The sequence below is a fragment of the Mus caroli genome, unplaced genomic scaffold (assembly GCF_978045245.1).
Source record: "Mus caroli unplaced genomic scaffold, Mus_caroli_1 scaffold_15, whole genome shotgun sequence".
Taxonomy (NCBI): domain Eukaryota; kingdom Metazoa; phylum Chordata; class Mammalia; order Rodentia; family Muridae; genus Mus; species Mus caroli.
Window position 1 is genome coordinate 61,902,158 of NW_028227270.1, and position 24,714 is coordinate 61,926,871.

Genomic DNA, 24,714 nt, shown 5'->3' on the forward strand with positions numbered 1-24,714 from the left:
GCAAGGGTGAGAAAAAGACCAGCCTTGCTACCTTGTTATTTTTATTTATATTACATGCATGTGCGTGCATGCCTGGGCACACATAGTGGAGGTCAGAGGACAGCGGGCAGGTGCTAGTCCTCTCCTCTCTGGCATGTGAGTCTAGGGATCTAACTCATGCCACTGGCCTTAGCAGTGAACACCTTTATTCCGGAGGCATCCCGCTGGCCAGAATAAACACAGCTAGCCAAATTCTTAATATTTTAACCAATGTACTTTTTAAGCAAGTAAGCATGCTAGTCTCTGGATGAAAAATAATTTTAAAATAAATAAAATAAAGCCCAAGCATTAAGCCTTTTCTTGACAGAGTAGTGGATTAAGCCAACATGATCCGGCTACTGTGCATTGTTTCTGCAAACTTATTTTTACAAGACAGGGAACCCATGCTTAGGAAGACTCACATTACTGTGGGTACACTCTTCCCATTTTAGTCCCAGCATTCAGGAGGCAGGGGCAGGCAGATCTCTGTGACTCTGAGGCCACCCTGGTCTATACTGCAAGTTCCAGACTAGCCAGGGATATACAGTGAGACCTTGACTCCAAGAAAAATGTTGTTTTACTCAAATGGTGTATAACTATCAAAAACTTCACCAGTAAAGAAAATGTACACGTACACCAAAATTCATTCAATAATAATAAATGAGTCCCTGTCGTTTGTAACAACCTGGTTGGGATCCAAGTCAGATACAGAAAGGTAGCTGCCAAGGGACCTGGTTCACACAGAGAACCTGAAAAGATTGCTCTCCCGGCAGCTGTGTGGAGAAGCTGGCATACATACAGGGGCTAAGAGAGAGTCACAGCACTGTGGTCCAGGAGGGTGGCCGCAGACGGTGACCATGTGCAGAGCATTTCAAACACCTGGAAATCAGGTTTTGAAAGTCCTCCTCATAAAGAAATGCTAAATACTTAAGGAGATAGACATGTGTGTCCTAATTTAAGCATTGCACATTGTATGCAGACGTCTGGGTGACAACTTACCCTATGATATGTACACTTTGTTAAGTATGAGTCAGAAGATAGATTTCATTTAACGTTTAGAAGAAGGGACTAGAGAGATGGCTCAGTTGGGAAAGTGCCTGCTCGGCACTGGGACCTGAGCTCAGATCTCCAACACCACATAGAGGCCAGATGCAGCAGGGTTCTGTTATGCAGAGAGACAGGCAGATCCTCCCCGCTTGGGGCCAGCTTGTCTAACCTGGTGGTGAATGAACTCTGGCCTCAATAAGGGACTCTGTCAGAAAAAAAAAAAATAAGTAAATAAATACAGTGGAAAATCACTGAGGAAGACACTCAACACACACACACACACACGAGCAAAACATAAAAGTTTAAAAGAAAAAAATTGACTCTAGGAAGCATGGTTCTTGGCTGCTAATAGTTGGCCTTAGCTGTGACTAACTTAAAAATGCAGCGGAGTAATGGGGAAGCAGTGGGGAAAACAAAGACTTAGTGCTGAGGAGATAGATTCCCTTTTGAGAACAGAAACTGAGATGTGCCAAAGGTCACAGATGGGGTCAAACACCATGGCATGGCGTTCTTGGTATTTGGAGGATCAGAGTACTGGGTCTTTGCTAAACCCAGGGTGTTGGAGGAACTCAGGAGGAGAACAAGACGGATGTGTAGAAAGCCAAACCGCAGAGGTAGCAGTTTCTAACTGCGGCCTGAAGTGCAGAGACAAATAAATTATAAGGGTCCATGACTCACTGAAGAATGGTACCCCGGACTCAAATAGTATGTAAATGCAAAGAGTATTTTATTCTGCCAAAGTCCACCATGCTGCAGACTCCCATTACCAGAATAGAGAGGCGCCCAAGTAAGCTCATAGGCCTGATTTAAAGCATATTAGGGAATCCTGGGGCAGGTGACCTCTATGCTAATCTGTTAGGTCCATCTCTAAGGACATTCCATTATGTGGGTTGGGGCTGGGAATCTGCTGGGGAGGACTGGAAAGGGCTACTGACCTGTTGTCCTTGCCTGAGGCCAGGTGTCAGGGCAGCCTCTGAGGCCTGGAATTTCCCAGTTTTTGGAAACAGAGATTTAGGCCTGGTCTCTTCAACTGCCAATTTGAAGCCTGTCATGGAATCAGTCTAGTCTTCTCAAAGTGAAACTTAGACCATGGTTATTTTATTTGGCTTTGACAATAACTGGAAGGTAACCTCTAATCTACTCATCTAACTGCTGGCCTGAGTACCCTCCCACCCCACCCCCAGCAGTGTACCCCAGATACTTGCTGTTTCTCCCAGTCATGTGCTCTTTGTCCATCTCCCCTCAAGGCAGCTTCATCTTCATCATCCTCATCCTCTACCTCATCTTCCTCCTCCTCTCTCCTCTCTCCTCTCCATCCTCCACCCCCAACCGGGTAACTCAAAACCCACCTGCCTCCAACCCCTCCAGTAATTGGCTGTAGCCCATTTTATTTAACCAATAGTTTTAAATTAAGGAACAAGGTTTGCACAACAAAAGCCGGTAAACTTGAGAATTCACTCGTAGGCCTAGACCTTCTGGTGCAGAATTTAGGATTACAACGCACAGAAACAGACCAAACCTCAACAGGGGACAGGAAAGGGTGCAGGGAGGACTATCAGAGGTGTCCTTCAACAGAGAAGCAAGGCAAGAAATGTGTCTGTGAAAAGCTAGAGAGATGGCTTGGTGGACACCAAGGTATCCTGCCTTTTATATTCAGCCTCCTACCTGGGAGGCCTCAGCAGGAGGATTTCATGAGTTTAAGGCCAGTCTGGGCTACATAGAAAGGACCAGACCAGCCAGATCTACATCAGGAGGCTCTCACAAAAGAGGAAACAAACAACTACATTTGCACTTGTCTGGAACCAAAAGTTCGCACTTTGGCTCGTTTCTTTCGGGTGGGGAACCCAACCATAGTGACACCAACTTAGTGCTTTGAGCCCTGAGATCCACTTTTTAAATGCCCAGATGTTTTCAGTTTCTTTTCCTACAAAGAAGTCATTGCTTCTCTGTTTGTCTTCATCAGAGGAGTCAGAGGCAACTGGAAGAAAAGTTTAAGAACACTAGCAGCGAGCCACTGGGCTTGGTGGCTTACACTTTTAATAGAAGGGGAGGGGCAGAGAGTTTGAGGCCAGTCTGATCTACATAGTGAATTCTAGGCCAGACTGGGCTACATGGTAAGACACTGTCTCCAAAAATCAAATGGAGGAAAAAAGAACGCAGGCAACAGATTTCAAAATTTAATGTCAAGAGATGCTGTGTGACTTTGGTTTTTTGTTGTTGTTTTGTCTGTTGGTTGGCTGGCTGATTGGTTGGGTTTCCTTTAGTTTAGTTTTGGGGACAGGGTTTCTTTGAATAGCCTTGGCTGTCCTGGAACTTGCTCTGTAGACTAGGCTGGCCTCAAACTCATAGAGATCCACCCATCTTTGCCTCCAGAGTGCCTACACACACACACACACACACACACACACACACACGTGTGTGTGTGTGTGTATGAATGCAGGGAGAGAGAGAGAGAGAGAGAGAGAGAGAGAGAGAGAGAGAGAGAGAGAGAGATTGAGCTCTCGAGCTGACGCTCAATAGACTGATGAGACCGAGTCTAGGCTTGTGGCAATCCTGTGCCCTGGCTCCTGAGTATGCAGTTGCAAGTTCACACCCCCATGCCCACACCCTCAAATTTCTCTCTGGCCCACAGGAAGGTAGATGTCTGTATTGATTTTGACTGCATGCTGAATATCCTACTTTGGGAAGAACCTCATATCCCTTTGGCTTCGTCCCAACTGTTTCTAGATGCCCTAGAAGTAGTTTGTTGTGTACACTGGGGAAATGCGAGAACAAACTAAGAGTAATGAATAAAATAGAGTGTAAATTATAATGCCAAATGATTTGCAATTATTCATCTGCTGTGTGTGTGTCTTCCATAGAGAACAGGGAAACGGCTGCATGCGAAGGGCTGTGCAAGCAAGCCTTTGAAGACTAGAGAGCATACTGTCCCTTCAAATGAGACCAACTCTTACCCTCTGAAGAAAAAGCCATGCCACCTGAAACACCCATCATTTCACTAAGGTGGGTTGTTCCCTCTGGAGAGCTATTAAAGGGGATAGCTCTGCTTCTAGTAAATGTAATTTTTCCAGAGTAAGACACACAACTGGAGAGTAAATGTCACAAAGGAAAATGAGGAAATAAGATGAGCCCAGATTACAAAAAAAAAAAAAGGGACAATGGGATAGAAGACAGGAGAGGAAGGCAAGAGGGCACAAAGGCCAATGGTGCCTGGAAGTCCACAGAAGCCCGCTGTGGACTTGAAGGAGCACCGAGCTATTCACTGTGCTTCCTGTATACCTGGCTCCTGGATGTGGGGTCATAGCTGCGATGGGGCCATAGCTCTAGACCCTTGAGAAATAAGTTCCATGGATCATCCAGATCCCAGAAGGCCCTGATCCAGTTGTGGGACAGCTCTGTGGTAATCATGAATGAAAACCAGATACATAGTTACTCCTAAGATACTCCTCTGCTCTCAGACTTTGATTGGCCTTTGATTTGTCTGTGTCCAGATGCCCAGGGCTTTATGCAGATGCCCCCAGAGCTTGGGGCAAAAGTGGTTAGATGGGTGGAGGGCAGCAGAGTTGGGAAGAAGTAGTTTGGAGGCTTCTTAAGTCTTAGCACCAGGGGGAGGGGGGGACCCTAACTCTGCACCTTCCAGAGCACGCCATCTTGACACATCTAGGAAAGGGTTATACTTCAGAGATGATGCAAAGTAAACCCGCCCACCTGTACTTTCTCAGCAGAGTCATGTGCAGGTACAGAAGGCATCTGTTATTAAATGTTCAGTCACGTAAGTTAACTCAAGCCGCAGCATTTAATTTAGAAGGAAATTGGGTTGGGTCTGAATAATTGAAGATAAGTGGAGAAACATTTTAGTAGACCTCAGTAATTTGCCTCTTTGTTCCCAGGCCATTAGCGCTCACTCTCGTTGGATGCATCCTGACCGCTGGATGGTAAGCACTTCTTAAGGATGCTCACAGAGCCTTTTCCCTAGCTGAAAGCTGTCGAGCTGGTAAATGGCTTTCCTCCATCTTCCTCAACCCGAGCTTCTGCCTGTGGTCCATCCTCTGTGTCACTTTCAGAACTAGTGATAAAATAAGGTGTTCTGACCAAGACAATGGCCCCTACTCTTTCGGCTGCACTAACAGTAGACTCATCTCTGCCACCACCAGCACCTCTACCTGTGTGGTACAGTATCTGTTTGCTATTGTTATTTCCATATTACATGGTCCCTCCATCTTCAGCAGATGACTCTCCACCCACCCTGCCAACCAGCAGAGAACAGTGTAAAAGAACCACCCAGGCAAACCCCAGGAGATTGCCTTTCCCTTCTCCCCACACTCCATTGAGAGAACTCAGTTAATAACCTGACCACACCCAACCACAGGGCATCCAGTTTCATCCTAGCTGAGCTTCGAGGAGGAAGTGCTCGCTGGACCAGGACTGTCTGTGCCTCATCCACACGTGTTTATGTAGCAGAGAACGAGGGTACCTCTGCATGCTGTAGTGGGGAAGACTTCTCCTAGGCTGAAAATGAAAATGAAAGATTAGGAGACTGGCTTCGTAAAATAAAATAACCGAAGACACCATTTTAAACGTTTCAAATAGAAGAAACCAGGAGATCACGGATAGTGGGGGAATATTAATATTCAAGCAAGTACTGGTACGAAATAGGAAAGAGGCAAATGACCCACAGATGTATGAAAAGTGTGTAAGGAGCCCGGCAGGAGTTCATTCCTTGCTCAAGAAACAACACGTGAGCAAGCTGGCCGCACAGTCCTTCAGGGAAGGGAGAACGATGGAGGGGCACTGCCATTAGCAACAAGCAGTTTCCATGGTTACCCAGGGAGTCACCTCATCCTAGCTGAGCAGGAAGGTATAAAAGCAAGGTAGATGGGGAAGTTTTATGGGCCATACTAGAAATAGTATTCTATCACAGAATATACATAAATATGTATATATTCTAATACTAGAAGTAGGATTTGTAACTTTAATTTTTTTGTTTGTTTGTTTGTTTGTTTGTTTGTTTGTTTGTTTTTCGAGACAGGGTTTCTCTGTGTAGCTCTGGCTGTCCTGGAACTCACTCTGTAGACCAGGCTGGCCTCGAACTCAGAAATCTGCCTGTCTCTGCCTCCCAAGTGCTGGGATTAAAGGCGTGCGCCACCACCGCCCGGCTTAACTTTAATTTTTTTTTTAAATCTTATTTTTAATGATGGCTCTTAAATGCTTTAACCTTATTTGTAACCCACCAGAGGTAGTAGAAAAGAAAGGATATGGTGGGGGGGGGGGGAACCTGTTTAGAAAGGTTCTTTGGAGCAACTCCCATTTGGAAATCAGCGGTTCAGTTCACAGGTTAGCAGGCAGCAGCTCAATCCACTTGCAAACACTTCACTGTTACACCAGGAGTCCAGTTTAGTAGAGATGGGTTAGCAAGAGCAATGACATAACCTAGCAGAGACAGTCAGGCCTCAGCTTCAGCTAGAGTCAGTAGGAGGGACAGCAGGAACTCCAGGGGAAGTTCTTGGCTGTGCCTTTCTCAGGGAAGCAAAGGTCAGTGAAGACACAGACCCATAAGCATTGCACAGCTAGCTGTACCAGCAAGTGAAGCTCTGTCTCCATCACTCCGTGGAGTCCTATTTATACCCTCCAAACATCACACGTCCTCCACGTGCCTTGCATCAGCACATGAATCCAATCAGCTCGAATCCTTGGAAGCAGCAACAAACTGCAGCACACCACCAGAAGTTTTTTTTGGTGCATTTCTCTCTATGGCATCCCCACAAATGCAGCTCAACTACACAATGTAAGGTGAACTCATAGATGCATGTCATTAGTAAAGAATCTTTTATCACGTGTCCTTTCACATGCTTGCTTTAGCAGAACATCCTCTCTTCTGTGTCTGCTTCAGCGAAACATTCCTTCACGAGTCTGCCTTAGCCTCTCACACCTGTGTCCACTTTAACAAAATGTTCCTTCATGTGCTTGCCCAGCAAAACACGATCCAGCCTACTTTCCAAAGGACCCTTACATTTCCACTTCACATATTCTATCAGTTTTTAGATAAAACACAAGTAAAGCCGGCACAGTAGTGCACACCTTTAATCCCGATAATCAAGAGGCAGAGGTAGGCAGATCTCTACGAGTTTGAGGGCAGCCTGGTCTATAGCAAATTCCAAGCCAGCCAAGGCTGTATCGATTGATCAAGCCCCAGTCTCAAAGGCCATCAGCAACTCTCAAGCACATTACCAAACCAAACAGAAAAGAGAGCAGGAGACCACGGACTCCAGTCAACTTGAGTGTTCCTTGCCATAGATGATTTGCAGACCTGAGGAGAGAGTTGAAGAAAAGACTTCAGTAAATTCCAAGATCTGTACAGTGGCTGCCTTCTCCGGTGCCCAAATCTCATACAAAAATCCCATTTTCATGTCTGCTTCTGCAGCAGAAATAGTAAAACTGGAACAAAGCAAAGGTCAGCACGGCCCCTGCACAAATTCCTGTGTGATCCATGTTTTCTTACATGAAAGTAGAAGGCCATAAAACTAAAGGAGAAAAGGGTTAAAAGAAGCTTGACCAAATGTAAGAATAAAAATTAAATCGTGAAACCCACTCCATTATAAGCTAACTTTATTTTTTTTTAAAGGAGATATTTGGAAGTACTCTGCATGAGCGGTCAGCACTCTTCTCAGTACAAAATTCTCATCCCAAGTGAGAGACACCTCCCCGTGAGCTGTTGGTGAGGGAGCCTGAAGTGGAAACTTAAGGGTTCTTTGGAAAGTCAGTTGGATGGTGTTTTGCTGGGGCAAACATGTGAAGGAACATTTACCTGAAGTGGACACAGGTAAAAGGCTAAGGCAGACTCATGAAGGAATGTTTCACTGAAGCAGACACAGGAGAGAGGATGTTCTGCTAAAGCAAACAGGTGAAAGGGCACGTGATAAAAGATTCTTTACTAATGACATGCATCTATGAGTTCACCTTACATTGTGTAGTTGAGCTGCATTTGTGGGTATGCCATAGAGAGAAATGCACCAAAAAACTTCTGGAGGTGTGCTGCAGTTCGTTGCTGCTTCCAAGGTTTCAGGCTGATTGGATGCACGGGCTAAGGCAAGAGCCATGCCAAGGCAAGGCACATGGAGGGCGTGTGATATTTGGAGGATATAAATAGGACTCCACGGAGTGATGGAGACAGAGCTTGGCTTGCTGGTAGAGCTAGCTGTGCAATGCTTGTGGGTTTCGTATCTTCGCTGATCTTCACTTCTTCCCTGAGAGAGGCACAGCTAAGAACGTCTCCTGGCATTCCTCCTGGTCCCTCCTGCTGACTCGAGCCTAGGCTGAGGCCTGGCTGTCTCTGCTAGGTCACATCACTGCTGTTGCTACCAAGCTGGAATGCTGGTGTACTCATGACATGTCTGAGAGTGGATTGAGCTGTTCCTGCCTGCTAGCCTGTGAACTGAACTGCCGATTTCCAGACAACACAGACAGGAGTTGCTCCAAAGAACCTTTCTAAACAGGTCCACTCCCCCTGTATCCTTTCTTTCCCACTGCCTCTGGTGGGTGGTGGGCTACAAGGGAGGTTAAAGTGTTTAAGAACCATCATTAAGATTAGGCGCTTGAAAAAAATTAAAATTGCAGGAGTCTTCAGAAACTCCCTAATTAACAGAGACCATGTCGTTGTCTAGCAGAACCAGACAGTAGAGCCTGTTGCTCCCAATCCCCACTCTCTGGAAATGAGACACAGAAATCAAACTGGCACTGAGCTGGAAGCTTCCTCCCTGCTAGTTCTCCTTCACGCTTAGAAGGTGCTTTGCAGACTGCAAGGGGAGGGAAGTCACTAGCAACCACACCCAGCATCCTCCACTGCAATAGTGACTGCTGCGAGATACGTACTGGTCCAATGCCGGCATCAATGTACTTGGGAGAACCAATCACCTCTAGCGTGGATTTAAGGCCTGCTTTGTGGAAAGGAATGCATACCTAGTGCTGTGGAACTAGCCTGTAGCTAGTGCAGTCACAGGCCCTTGAGAACCCACTATTGATGTCATACTAACTAGATGTGTAGTTAATGTCTTCTCATTATTTGTGTTTATTCCCATAGACTAGCATAGTTCTCAGCCTTGATCAAAGAAGCCTCTTACTGGCCAAAGTACTGAGAATAAGTGACCGCCGTGTGCTCTGTGCCCAGCGGACATCTGCGGGGCTCTCTCTGAGACCCAGAGAGTATTGCAGAAGAGGGGTGGAAAGGCTGTGGGAGCCAAAGGATATGGAGGAGTGCAGTGGGCTCTGTCACCTGGATGTGAACACAGCAGCTGTGGCTGCTACACAAGGCTGGGCTGGGGAAGAGGAAGAGGGACAGGAGGGTGGGTAGGGAAGAAGGGGATTGCTGGAAGGGGAGGGGATGAGATGTGGCAGAAAGCAAAGGAGATTAAGCCCCCGCCCCCCCCCCCACACCTCATCTGATTTCGGAAGCTAAGCAGGGTCAGGCCTGGTTAGTACTTGGATGGGAGACCACCTGGGAATAACAGGTGCTGTAGGCAAAAAAAAAAGTGTCTTAAAAATTCACTTATGGGTTAGAGAGATGACTCAGCAGCTAAGAATATTTGCTGCTCTTGTGGAAAATCTGAGTTCAATTCCCAGCACCGACATGATGGTCTCACAACCGTCTGTAACTCCAGTTCCAGAGGATCCCATGACCTCTTCTGACTTCCAATGGCACCAGGCACACCCATGATATACATACATACATACATACATACACACACACACACACACACACACACACACACACAGGAACAAAGCACTCATACACATGAAAATAAATAAATCTAAAAAAGTATTTTCAAATCCAGTTTGAAAGCCTGCACTTCCAGAGGCTCTTTCAGAGAATTCTCCTGTCCCAGTTTTTTAAAAGTAAGAAAGGAAAGCTGGGCTTGGCGGTACATATCCATGATGCCAGCCCTCTGAAGGTCTTCCCGGCCTACACAGTGAATTCTAAGATGGTGGGTGTTACATAGACAGATCCTATCTGAGAGAGAGAGAGAGAGAGAGAGAGAGAGAGAGAGAGAGAGAGAGAGAGAGACAGAACTTGACCTTCCAGTGTCTCAAGAGGGTCATTTTGGTCCCTGAGAGAAATCAGAAATGGAAGATAGAAGATGGTTGTAAGAAGGAAGGCTTTTCTGTGTGGCCTTGTGGGTTTCTCAAGAATGTCACAAAGAGGTCAGTCTTTGTTAAGTTACTGGTCAGTCCTTTGCAGAGCACACTTTTAGAAAAACAGTTTGTTCCCATCTGTCCTGCTCTGCCAGGGCTGTTCCCACACTGAGAGAAATAAAGAAAACAGCTGCACGATGTCTCTTCCCCGTCCTCCCTCGTAGGCACCAGAATGGACAAAAAGAAGAAAGAAATCAATTTCTAATTTTACAAGGGAGAGCAAGCGCAACTTAGAGGAAAATAGTTTAAATGCCTATTTAAGTCCAAATCATATTGTAACATTTCCACGAGTCCACTGATTGTTCCAAGAACTTTCTAGTGATATTAGCATTTGCTTATATGAACCTTTTGTTTTTAAAGAGATCCACAAATAAAAGTTGTTCTGAATTTCTTTGCAGTTACCAAAAAAAGCATATCATTATCATCTTTGGTCATATTTGACGAATAATTAATACATTTTTATCATGAACATGGTAGCTCTTTGCCCCATCCAAGGAAATTCAGGACTTGGGATGCAATGAATGTCCCATGATTTTATGCAGACTTCCGCCTCACTAAACTCGGAACGTGAGCCCGGACTGGCACCCCCAGAACAACCGAAGATCAATAGAGTGAACAAAGAGGTCAGAACAAGCCTTGGAGTTCGGGTGCCAAAAACCAGGAGGAGAATGTCCTCAGACTCAGGAAGAATGGGAGAAAGGTCCCCACTATTCCAATTCCATCACAGTCGCTCCAAGCCCCGCTGTGGCAGGTTGTCATTGCTAGAGACCCAGATTTGAGGCTTAAAAAAAGAAAGAAAGAAAGAAAGAAAGAAAGAAAAGAAAAGAAAAAAGAAAAAAAGAAAATGTGCCTAGAGAATCAGGGAAGACCAGAGAGGTCCTGGAGAGAATGGAACTCGGGAAAACCAATATACCTATCTTCTGTGGGTTCCTGGCTCACCCACCCCAAAGCGCACGCAGGAAACATTCCCTAGACTTGAGTGCCCTGGCACATAAGTTGCTTCTTTACTGCATGCCTTTTAAGGGATTAAAATATCAATTCTAGCCGGGCGTGGTGGCGCACGCCTTTAATCCCAGCACTCAGGAGGCAGAGGCAGGCGGATTTCTGAGTTCAAGGCCAGCCTGGTCTACAAAGTGAGTGCCAGGACAGCCAGAGCTATACAGAGAAACCCTGTCTCGAAAAACCTAAAAAAAAAAAAAATATATATATATATATATATATATATATCAATTCTAAGTAGGGTGTAAGAGATTATGCAAGTACCTTATAATTCCTAACAAAACTACTGGGAAGAAATACAGCGTCAAACTCCTTTATCCCCAAATCCCAAACCCAAAGTGCTCCGAAATCCAGAACTTTCTGAGCTCCTAACATGATGTAGAAATGGAAGACTCAACATCTCACATCGAGTGACAGGCCACAGTGAAAACACAAGCATACTAAAAAGTCTTTTAAAAATTATATTCCGCTACCAGTTCAGGGTATATTTGAAACATAAAAGAATTTTGCCTTTATACTTGGGTTCATTCCAGTTCATCTCGCACAAATATTCTAACCTGAGACCTGAAACATTTATGGTCTCAAACAGCTTGGACAAGGGATGCTAAGTACCAAAAAGCTATATATGTGTGTGTATGTATGTATATATATTCATATTGTATATATATTCATATTGTATATGTGTATATATGTGTATATATATATATCTGTGTGTATATACATATATGTATATATACGTGTATATATATCCAACTTTTCTGCTTTGGATGAGTATATATGTATATATACATACATATACACACAAACATATATATATGTATGTGTATATATATATATATATATATATATATATATATATACACACACACACACACACATTATACATATATTGGGATTAGAGTGCCCAGGTCAAACCTATTACTTTATATGCTAAATAATAATAATAAGAAAATGTAGTCAGGGGCCCACAAGAGAGGCCAGTCAGGGGTAAGAGTGCTTGATACCAGGCCTAAGGACATGAGTTTAACCCCTGCAATCCACACAGTAGCAACAAAGAGCTAACTACCACAAGTTATCTTCTGATCTCCATACATGTGCCCTGGCATGAGTGCACACACATAGAATAAATGAATGTAATTAAAAATTTAAGCAACCAAGTCCATAATGGATAAAATAAATACGATAATAAAACGTGTCCAAATAACCCTAAAGAAAACAGAAAGGAAAGGAAAGTAGAACTAAAAGTCTGAGGAGGAAGCCAGAAAACAGGTAATGAGATCAATTCTACATCTAAATATATCATTTATAAAATGTAAGTATTAAATCAAATATAGATGTTTTAAATGCACCAATTAAAGAGCAGAAATCTGAAAGAACTCAAATAGCTTTAGAAACAGATATAAACATGAGAATTTATGTTCCCTGAAGAAAATCTCACATCAAATATAATGATATAACTTGTCTTCTGGCCTTGGCACATGCATCTCATCCTCTCTCTTCTCTCTCTCTCTCTCTCTCTCTCTCTCTCTCTCTCTCTCACACACACACACACACATACACTCTCTCTCTCTCTCTCTCTCTTCTCTCTCTCTCTCTCTCTCTCTCTCTCACACACACACACACACACACACACACACACACATCACTGATAATACATTTTAAAAATTATATCTGTGAGTTTGAAGCCTAACTGCTCTACACAGCAAGTGTTCCTGGCCAGGCAAGACCACACAGTGAGTGAGACTTTGTCTCAATCAATCAACCAATTTCAAAAGAAAAAGTCTTGCCTGGTGGGCAGTGGTGGCACACACCTTTAATCCCAGCACTCAAGAGGTAGGGGCAGGTGGGTCTCTGAGTTCAAGGACAGCCTGGTCTACAGAGCACGTTCTAGGGACCTCCATGGCTACACAGAAACTATGTCTAGAGAAAAAAAAGAAAAGAGTCTCAAATTAGTAATTGAAGATATCACCGGAGATAGAAATAAATCCAAGAATGGTGCTTTGAATGAGAAAGTCCCTCTTAGGGCTGGAGCGATGGCTCAGCAGTTAAGAGCACTGGCTGCTCTTCCAGAGGTCCTGAGTTCAATTCCCAGCAACCACATGGTGGCTCACAACCATCTGTAATGGGTTCTGATGCCCTCTTCTGGTGTGTCTGAAGACATCCACAGTGTATTTATAGAAATAAAATAAATAAATCTTTTTTTTAAAAAGAGAGAGAGAGACTGGCCCCCATAGGCTCATATGTTTGGTTTTCAGTGGGTAAAACTGTTCAGGAAGGATTAGGAGGTGTGGCCTCCTGGAGGAAGTGTGTCACTGGTAGGCTTTGAGATTTCAAAAGTCCCTACCATTCCCACTTAGCTCTCTTGTGCATGGGCTCTCTTTCTCTCCTCTCTGTCCTCTGTGTCTCTGTCGCTCTCTGTCCCTGTCTCTTTCTTTCTCTCTCTCGGTCCTGTGCTTGTGGATCAAATGTAAGGTCTCAGCTCTAGCCCACTCTAGCCCACTCTGGACCCATGCTTGCCTGCCGCTGCCGTGCTCCCTGCCATGATGATCATGGACTAACACTCTGAAACTGTAAGCCCCAAATAAACTGTTTCTTCTGTAAGTTGACTTGGTCTTGGTGTCTTAACACAGCAACAGAACAGTAACTGAGACACCAACGTACAAAGAAAGGGGATGATAAAGATAAAAATAGAAATCACTGAAACTGACCACAGGAAAACAACAGAGAGAGACCAATGAAACGGGGGGGGGAGAGAGAGAGAGAGAGAGAGAGCTCTTTTAATAGATCAATGTCTCTAGCAAGACTGGGCAATGACCAACCAAATGGACATGCCTCCAGGAAGACTGGCCAAGAACCAGAGAGGTCAAAGGTCACCAGTGCCCAGACAGAGGAGGAAGAGGAGGAGGAGGAGGAGAAGACTGCAGAGTCTGCAGCTCAAAGAACAATAGGGACCTAAAGCACCTGCACCCACAAAGGCTCGAGGCTTGGGTGAAATGCAGCATTTTGCAAATTACCAGTTAATGACTTTCGCTGGTAATGAAGGGAGACAACTCAAAGGAAGTGTGGTTCATGGCTTCACATCCTTGGAAAAGCAGCTCAGAACCCTTCACTGATGGTGGCTACCCAGACCAATTAAGAGAACAAACACAAATTCTGAATAAGTTTTTCCAAAATGTAGGAAAAAGAAGAGGCACATTTCTTGATGCCAGGATTAATCTGGAACTAAAGCCTAAGCACTTATGAGGAAAGAGCAGCCACTGCTTCCGTGGAGAGCCTGGGTTCAGTTCTCAGCACCCACATGGGGCTCACAGCCGTATGTAACTCCAGTTTCAGGAGATCCAATGCCTTTCTCTGACCACCACAGCACACGTGTGGCGCACAAACATACACACATAAAGTTAGCTCTTTAAAAAAGCGAACAACATGCCTTTCCAAACCACTTAATGAAATATTAACAAGCTGAATCTAGCAATAAATTAAAATAATACCCTGTCTCAAAGCACAGGAAACAATCAAGGTGACTCACCATTACGACATTCTAAGACAAAGCCGCACGATCCTATCAAGTTATACTAACGCTCACTTAACAGCCCAGCTTTCGTTCATGGTAAGAATTCTCAACAGTTTACAAATAGGACAGCAGTGATTCTGTAAGCAGGCAGAAGCATGGCTGGTGGGTAGACCTGAACTTAAAACCCTCCTGCCTCGACCTCTTGAGAATGGATTACAGTCATGTGCCGTCAGCCACCGATCCTGGCTGTGGACTTCTGGGTTCCAGAACTAACAACGTGTGGTTTAAAGTATGAGGGCTACTGCATACTGCTCTTGCAGAGAACCAGAATTTGGATGCCAGCATCCATATGGCAGCCCAATGCCACCTGTAACTCCAGTTCCAGGGGATCCGTTGCCCTCTTCTGACCCCTGGTAGCTCCTGCATGCACATGGTAAATAAACTCATACAGGCACATGTAATTTTCAAGATGTATTTATTTGTATGTATTTGGGTGGTTTTTGCTTGCATGTATATCTGTGCACCATAGGAGGAAGCCAGAAGAGAGCTCTGGATCCCTGAGTCTGGGGTTACAGACGGCTGTGAGCTGCCTGGTAGGTCGTGGGAAATGAATCCCAAGTCTACTACAAGGATAGCCAGGGCTCTTCACTGCTGACTCATACTACTAGCTGCTACATCATTTTTTTGAAACCTTAAAATATATATTTGAAATTTGGGTGTATCTCAGTGGCAAAGCACTTGCTTAGCATGTTTAACACGTAATACCAGGAACGAGAGAAACAAATTTATTATTTAAGTGGCCAGTCTGTGAGTGTTGCTGACTGTATTAGCAGAACATAGCATGCCAGCTTTAGCTAACCTGACACCTAAGGGAGCCAGCCCGATAGCTTTCTTTCTCTTCTAAGAACAAAGCAGAGATGTCTGTAGTCATTAGCAAAAAGGTGACTTAGCCAGACAATCAATCTCGTCTATAGATAGTATTCCCTCAAAACAACAACAGCAGCAGCAAAAACAACTACAAGAACAACACACACACCCCATACCTTATCTAAAGGTCTCAGATAACCATATTTTTAACCACTGAGCCATCTCTCCATTCCCTAAACTGCTTTCACCTAAATTATCAAAATTGTCCCTCAACTCACTAGGCGTATACAAAGGCTGTTTAAACACAATGAGGTAGGGGACAGGGAATCAAGTTCACCATGAGAATATGAGATCTGCCTGAAACAAAATGTTAAAAGGAAAAAGGATTTCAATGTGCTCATATGAACATTACCTGCCGTGATCTTCTAAGGGACAGGGTTCATTTAGTGGTGCTTTCTAACCCATTCTGCTCTCTGGTTATAAAATATTACCCGAACCCTAAAAGGAGGAGGGGGAGCAGCCAATCTATGATTAAAACGCAGAAGGCTTCTCAGAACCCTCAATTGTGAGTTATTTGGAGATGCGTTTCCTCCCCACAGAAGTAAGCAGTTTAGGACGGCACACTCCACTTCACACCTACCCTGACAGGGAAAGAGGCTCATGTAAATCATGAAGACAGCGCCTGCCCAGAGCTGTTACATGGGCTGCTCCACCTGTGGTAGGTAAGGTCCAAGCACTGAGTGTTACCAAGCCAGCTCAAGGACATAAAGAGTATGCTCTGTGGTTGTTTTCTCTTAAGGCTCTTTAAACAATGCCTGTCTCTGTTCCCCACTCTCTAATTATCTTTTACAACAATGTAACAATAATTTAGTAGCACTATGTACTGTCACTTCTCCATTAGCAAACACCAGGACCTGCTGAGTAATTACGGAATAACCCCATAATGAAATGCGGTGGAGACTTCTAATTAAATTTTAACGTTGCCTAGGATGGTTCTATTTTAAAATGAGAATTTTCCAGCCGGGTGTTCTAATGAGTTATCAGAATGCATTACCCCAAAAAAAACCTCTGGAGATGGACATTGCATATTAGCACCAGTGGGTACATGTGTGGGGACATTTATAGTCAAAATTATACACTCAACTTATATAGTTGACAAATAACAGCACGTGAGACTGCCGTAACAATGGGGACAGATACTTGTGAAAGTTCTTGGTAATTCTTCGGTGTGTCAGTCATAAATCAGCTCAAAGCTGTCTGCCCTGAACATGGACTCACAGAAGTCAATCAGGAGCCCACAAAGCCTATGCCATCCCACAGCCTCCAAAAGCTCACTGGCCCCAACAGTCAGCTCTGCCCTGTTCTATTAGACCGATCCACATTCTGTTCTGTCTTTCTCCATCCACACATCCCCTCCTGGGACTTTTCTGAAAATCCCTTTGGCATTGACTGAGGTTAGACATGGTGATCAGTCCTTGCCAGTTCTCTTTTCCTTGTGGGAGAAGGCCACTGCCATCTCTTCTCCTTTTACCTCAGCGCAGTGAAGGCCCGCCTCCGTTTTCTGCTGGAATCAGCTGTAACCTAGTTACTGATGTGATCAGCAGCGTCTGAAGAGAGCTTACTCTCTTCAGAGTAAAACTGAGGGTTTTATGAGACACACACAGTCCTCACCTGCTTCCGTGCCCAAGCCCTCCTCTGAGGACTGCATCTCTGTGTTATCTGTGCAGGTCCAGAAGGACAGCACTGAATCACTGTCTCCTTTGGCACAGGGAAGGTTAGGACACACTGCTGGGTGGCAATTTGTCTTTGGAACGTCCAGCGGTTCTCAAGCTGTTTTAATTTTGACACAAATTTGCTGTTTGGCATTAACCCGTGTAAATAAGATCTCACATCTTTGTTTTGTTTTGCTTTGAAACCTACTCTTGCTATGCAATCCAGACTGGCTCCAATTCCTGCTCATTCCACCTTGGCTTCCTGCGTGGTGAGATTACAGCACTACATTGAACCACCACATCCAGCCTTTACTTCTTATTTTAATTAGTATTTACTGATTTTTACAGAACTTAAGAGACCTTCAGCGTTACCGACGTCTAATCCCTAGGATCTACAAACAGCAATGGGAGCTGACTGTGGGCACAATGTACAATGTCGCCAGGGCAGTGAAAGTAGGCAGCTCAAGTCCCATCACACTCCACACTCAACCTAGAAAAACCTGCTTTCTTCCTTTCTTTTACTAATTAAGTGATTAAATGTATTTATTTATTTACTTAAATTTCTTTTGTAAGCAGGGTCTCTACACAGCCCTGAAACTCACTATGTAGACTAGGCTGGTCTGGAACCCACAGAGATCTACCTGCCTCTGCCTTCCAATGCTGGGATTAAAGGTATGTGTCATCGCTCCTGGCTTAAATAGGGTTTTAAATATTAAAATATAATTATATAATTTTCCCCTACACCTCCCTCCCTCCAACCCCTCCCCCCCACTCTCTCTCGCTCTCTCTCTCTCTCTCTCTCTCTCTCTCTCTCTCTCTCTCTCTCTCATTCATGGCCATGGCTTCTTTTTCTTTGCTGTAATGTATACAACAAACAGCAACCTACTCAGTCCATACAATGTTACTTGTATGCATATGAGTCCAGGGCGGATCACGTGGTACTGGATAAGCAATGAAGGCTCTTTCCTCAGGAAAACTATTTCTCTCACTCTCATTCCGTAGTTGCCCTTGGTTGTTTGTCCCATGAGATCTCCCCTTCCATGTTACATGTCTGTTAATGTCTTCCTTGTCCCGGTCTTCCTTGGGCTACATATTGTAGAGATTCCATGAGAGAAGCTTCTCTGAAGAAGGGTGAGAGCTAAACGTATCTGTGGGTAAAAGGATAACTATTCAGAATGCAGTTTGGAATTACGCTGGTGTGGTAAAGTGACCGTTGTAGGTTTCCTCGGTTGTCTAGGCTTCCAGTATCAGTCATGGTTTCCTCTTGTCCAACGGGCCTTAAGTCCAGCTAGAGAGATGTTGGTCACCACCGAGGTATGAGTGACACTATCGTGCATACACCATGCTGGTCCCTGTAGTCAATCGTACTTGGGTAGGATGGTTGGTGGCTTCTCTCCTTTGGAAGCTTACATATTGCCTTCTGGTTTCATGAAAGCCAGCCCTCGGGGCTAAAGACTGAGTTATGTCAAATCAACTCAGATTCTCTAGGTTCTGTGTCCAAAGTGCATGGTGTCTTCAGCAACAGGGATTTACGTTCAACCTTTGAGAGGCAACCAAGGGCAAAAAGCAATTGTCCATAAATGGTGTGGGAGCCTCTTGGACTCCCTTGACTAACAACTAGGAAGGGGTTTCCCATGCCTGTTCCTGGGGGCTTTGTCCAGATAGACGATGGCTCTTGGGGTGGAGGAGCATTGTCAGCCCAGGTGTGTGTGTGTGTATGTGTGTGTGTGTGTGCATTGACCTATATGCATTATATATAATTTTAGAGCTGGAGAGATGGCTCAGCTGTTAAAGGCTAGGCTCACACCCAAAAATGTATTATGTATAATTTTATATAACTGATTCCTTATGACTTTAATGAAACCCTTACTATTACTTTATCCTCCTTCTTCCCGCTCAAAAAGGCAACTCTTATTTGTAGGCCAAGTTTCAATGTTTGAACATGGTGATCACATTTTTTACTGGTCACACACACACACACACACTGTCATGGGAGGTACTTATAGTGCTCAGAGGCCCACAGAGACTCAGTTAGATCTCAGGTGCTCCCACTGTGGTCTTCTCTGCAGACTGACCTCCTTTCTTTCCCTTCCTTCCTTCTCTTTCATGCACAGCTTCCTGAGACCATCTCCCGCATACATTAAATCCTCACGTGTATCCAGGAGTCTAACCTAAGCCTCCACCTATAGACAGAGGTTGCCATAAACTTGGAAGCCAGTTTCCATAAGCATGGGGGCCATGATCGAGTGTCCAGAGAGGCGCTTTCTTCTGAGGTCTCTTGCCCTGGGCAGTAGATAACTGTCTTCCTTCTAAATCTTCTCTGTCTTTCAGCTGGAACCAGCCTACTAGCGCCAATAAAAATCAGGAGGTAAGATAGCATCTCATGTAGCACAGGCTAGGCTTTAAGTTTACTCTGTAGAAGAGGATGATTTAAACTCCTGATCTCCCTGCCTCTGTGTCCCAGTGCTGGATTATGCGCATGAGCCACCACTCCTACTTTGTCTCAGTGCTGGGGATCAAAGCCACGCCTAATCCACGCTAAGCAAACACTCTTACAAAGGAGCTGCACTCCTAGGCCCCCTGGGAGTTAAATATATTCTTTCTATTTTTGGCTGATGCAATTTTATTTTGAGACCATGAGAATCTTAGATAATGGGAAATTCCGGAGAAGTTATGCCAAATATCTGCCAAAAACATGTTGGTCTTAACTTAGCCCAACCAGTAGGCAAAACAAGCCAAGCCTAATAGGACTCTGTGAGAGACCCTGTTGGAGACCTGAGCGGCCCAGCTCTAACACACTCGAGGGTCACAAAGAAGACACTAGCATTGTTGCAGTTAAGAATTAACCTAAGTAAATGCAAACCCTGTGATTCTGACATGTCATTTATATCCTCATGGGGTGAGGCCATTCTAATCTTTCCAGGATGCTCAGACATTGCACTGAAGCCTGTATCCTAAGATACTCCTCATTTCCAGCCACATAGGATGCATGATGACTCCAAGTCCCTCATAGCTGTGGGTTGGGGGTGGGGAGTGGGGACCGGGGTGGGATAGAAGTAGGAGGAGAATGGAAAGAGAGAAAACTCATAACCATTTCTTTTATTGGGCTGAAATGAAAAAGATCATTTCCAGGCTGGAGAGATGGTTCAGTGGTTGCTCTTTCAGAGGTCCTGAGTTCAAATCCCAGCAACCACATGGTGGCTCACAACCATCTGTAATGAGATTGGATGACCTCTTCTTGTGTGTCTGAATAAAGCTACAGTGTACTTACATATAATAAATAAATAGGGCCTAGCAAACACAGAAGTGGATGCTCACAGTCAGCTATTGGATAGGGCCCCCAATGGAGGAGCTAGAGAAAGTACCCAAGGAGCTAAAGGGAACTGCAACCCCATAAGTGGATCATTATTATGAACTAACCAGTACCCCAGAGCTCTTGACTCTAGCTGCATTTGTATCAAAAGATGGCCTAGTCGGCCATCACTGGAAAGAGAGGCCCATTGGACTTGCCAACTTTATATGCCCCAGTACAGGGGAATGCCAGGGCCAAGGGGGGGGGGGCTGGGGGGGGAGTGTATTGGGGACTTTTTGGATAGCATTGGAAATGTAATTGAGGAAAATACCTAATAAAAAAAAGAGAGAAAAATAAATAAATAAATCTTTAAAAAGAAAAGAAAATTATCATTTCTGAGAATATTTCCAGGCTAGTTAGTACACAGATATTATCAACCCCTTGGACATTTAACTCCGAAACTTAGTACCTGGAAAGAAAATGACAACAAACACAAGAAAAATATTCACACCAGGGAGATCCTGAGAGAAGCTGCGCAGAGTACAGCAGAAGGTGAGAGAGAAGATAACTCCTGAGAAAGGCTAGCTGGTTCTTCCCTCCAGCCCCTGCCTCCGACTCTCTCAGCTGCACCCACCAATTGTTGACCCTTTCCACATTTCCTTCCCCACTAGATAGCAGATTGCTCTCTCATCAATGAAGACCTTGGCATAGTTAAACAATTTACTGATGATTGACTGATTATAGTAAACAAATAGATGATGAAATGTTTCTATTTGTTTTTTTTTTTATCATTAACAATGTATTTTGGCTACCAAAATCAGCATTCCATCCAAAAGGCATCATGAGAGCCAGTTGTGAGTATCAGTCTCTGAGCTTCTTTAGATTCCTCCCCGCTCCCCAAAATGTTATATAAGGCTATTGCCAGTGCTCTTGGCTTCCTACAGAACTTGACAGTAAGATCCTATTAAAGACACCACATATTCAAGTCACAGGAAAATAAGAAATCAAACTGGTACAGGCCTGGAAACTTCATCCTCTTTGGCCTAGCTGGACGGTGCTATACATGGCAGAGTAGAAAACTGTCTTATCCAGAGAGCTAAATACTGCCTGGCCTGTCGGATACACCCACTGCTGGTGCGATCGTGGCACGAATGGTAATGGGAGTGACCAACTACTTTCTGCTTGGATTTAGGACCTTCTCCGTGAGATGGAACTCATGGCTAGTATCGTGAAGTAGGCCAAGAACCTGTAATAGGAGAGCCTATTAATCTGCTAAGGGGACAGATTATTAAACCGCCCCAAGCAATAATCTCTCTAAGCAATGAGCTAGTGCATCATCTCTCAATCTTCAGCAGAGAGGCTTCTTTTGTGAGAGGTGGCCATTAAAAGAGAGACCCACAACTGGTCAACGTGAAGAGAGTGGGAGAATACAGACTGCTCAGTGATAATTGGAGTAACTGGATCACACCCTGTTTTAGTTTTACTGTTGCTGTGATAAAAGCACTGGCCCAAAGCAACCTGTGTAAGGAAAGGGATTGTTGGACTTATAGGTAATAGATAATTTAGTCTGGATGCTCCCTGTGAGTGTCTGCTCAGAAAAGCAGCAGGCAGAGTCCCTGACAAGAACCCAGGCTTCTGACAGTGCTCTGGGTTGCCCACCACAGCCCCGTGGTGAGACCCAAGTGTGTGGGAAGGTCAGCACACACTTTGTCTCAGAACACAATCAATCTGGATCTGAACCGGAAGCTTCCTCCCTGACAGCTAGCCTCCACATTGCTAGAAACGTCCATAGCTGAGGGGAAAGGTCATTCGGTCTTGCCTAGGGATGGATCTTGGCAGAACTGCCCACTGGGATAACGGTGACATGACTGCTATGTGGTAACCAGCTGCTTTCAGATGGAATTGGAGGCCTGCTCCACAGGAGGGAATTCACACCAAGTACTGGAAGTCAGAAACCGCTGGCTGGGGAAGGTCGTGGCCCCAAGGGAAGAACTTCTTTGGCTAAATGGACATAACACTGCCTTCCAAATATCCGTGTTGAGACCCAAGCGAGAGTTGCTTTCAGCTTTGACCAGAGAAGCTTCTCCAGGTATTGAGAATAAGTGAGTGTTGAGGGCTCATCCCTCAGCATCTAAGCCATCCTTCCAAAGCTCAGGGAACATTGTGGAAGAGGGGGCTGAAGGCATGTGTCTTAGTTAGGGTTTTACTGCTATGAACAGACACTATGACCAAGGCAACTCTTGTAAGGACAACATTTAATTGGAGCTGGCTTACAGGTTCAGAGGTTCAGTCCATTATCATCAAGGCAGAGCATGGGCAGGATCCAGGCAGGCATGGTGCAGGAGGAGCTGAGAGTTCTACATCTTCATCTGAAGGCTGGTAAGAGAAGACTCTTGCTTCTAGGAAGCTAGAATGAGGGTCTTAAAGCCCACACCCACAGTAACACATGTACTCCTACAAGGTCATATCTACTCATAGTGCCACTCCCTGGGCCGAGCATATACAAACCATCACAGATGTAAGAACTGAGTAATGGGGAGAAAAGGTAAGAAATGCTTTCTGGACAGAGCACAGCCGCTTCGACCCTAAACTCATCCCAACTGTGATGGCCAGAATTGGGCCTGGGTAAGTCTGGGCCTGTTTACACTCAATCATGGATGCAAATGGGGCTTATGAGAACCCGTCCCCTCCCTTCAGAAGTATGATGTCTTTTAATGGGTTCTGGGGGAAGGGGAGTTATTTCCTTTGGTAATAAAGCCTCTGGTGATTCCAGTATGCCCCATTGGATAGCTCTGTACTCACACCCAGGCAGCCTTGGTTTAACTCAATAGGTTGAAAAACAAAAACAAAATAAAATAAGTCAAGGTACTTGTGATGGCTATTTTTATGTCAATTTGATACCAGCTAGAGTCGCCCAAGAGGAGGGAACCTCTTTTAAGAAAATGCCTCTGTAAGATCAAACTGCAACCAAGCGTGTAGGGCATTTTCCTAACTATTAATTGATAGGGAAGGGCCCAGCCCATTGTGGGTGGTGCCATCCTGGGGCTGGTGGTCCTGGGTGCTGTAAGAAATTAGGCTGAGCAAGCCAAGAGGAGCAAGCCAGTAAACAGCATCCCTCCGTGGCCTCTGCCATGGATCCTGCCCTGTCTGGCTTCCTGTCTTGACTGTCTTTAATGATGAGCTGTAATATGGAAGTAAAAACTGAATAAACCCTTTCCTCCCCAAGTTGCTTTGGTCATGATGTTTCTTTTTATCACAACTCTTTTTTTTTTCTTTTTTCTTTTCTTTTCTTTTCTTTTTTTTTTTTTTTTTTTTTTTTTGGTTTTTTGAGACAGGGTTTCTCTGTATAGCCCTGGCTGTTCTGGAACTCACGTTGTAGACCAGACTGGCCTCGAACTCTGAAATTCACCTGCCTCTGCCTCCCGAGTACTGGGATTAAAGGTGTTCGCCACCACGCCCGGCTTTATCACAACTCTTAAGACAAGCCAGAAACCTGAATTCAATCCTCAGTGCTCACATGGTGGAAGGAGAGAATGGAATCTTCCTGTAAGTTGTCCTCTGACCCCCACATCTGCAGAGGCGGGGCACATGGGGGGCACATATATAAATAAATGTGACATCTAAAAGGACATGAAAGTAAGAGGGGCTGTTAGGAAGCAGACAGGTTGTCAGTGGTGAGAAGTGCTAAGAGCAGGCAGGAAGTTGCCATCAGATGTGTGTGTATGTGTGTGTGTGTGTGAGAGAGAGAGAGAGAGAGGGAGAGAGAGAGAGAGAGAGGGAGAGAGAGAGAGAGGGAGAGAGAGAGAATTTGTCAGAGAACAAGCTTAATTTTAAAAATACATAAAAATAATAAATGTATTAATTTCTATGGCAGTTGCTGTGGGCTGGCTACATCAACAAGTATGTCTAATCTTCTGCTTTATGGTTCGTTTCTCTTTATAGAGGCTTTAGAAACTGGATTTTTGTTTTCCTGGCCTTGCTAACAGGCACAGATAGATGTTTGGTGTAGAGAGATATTCTTGTGAGCTTCTGAGAAATGTTTTTCCTGATTAGTGTGTGTGTGTGTCTGTGTCTGTGTCTGT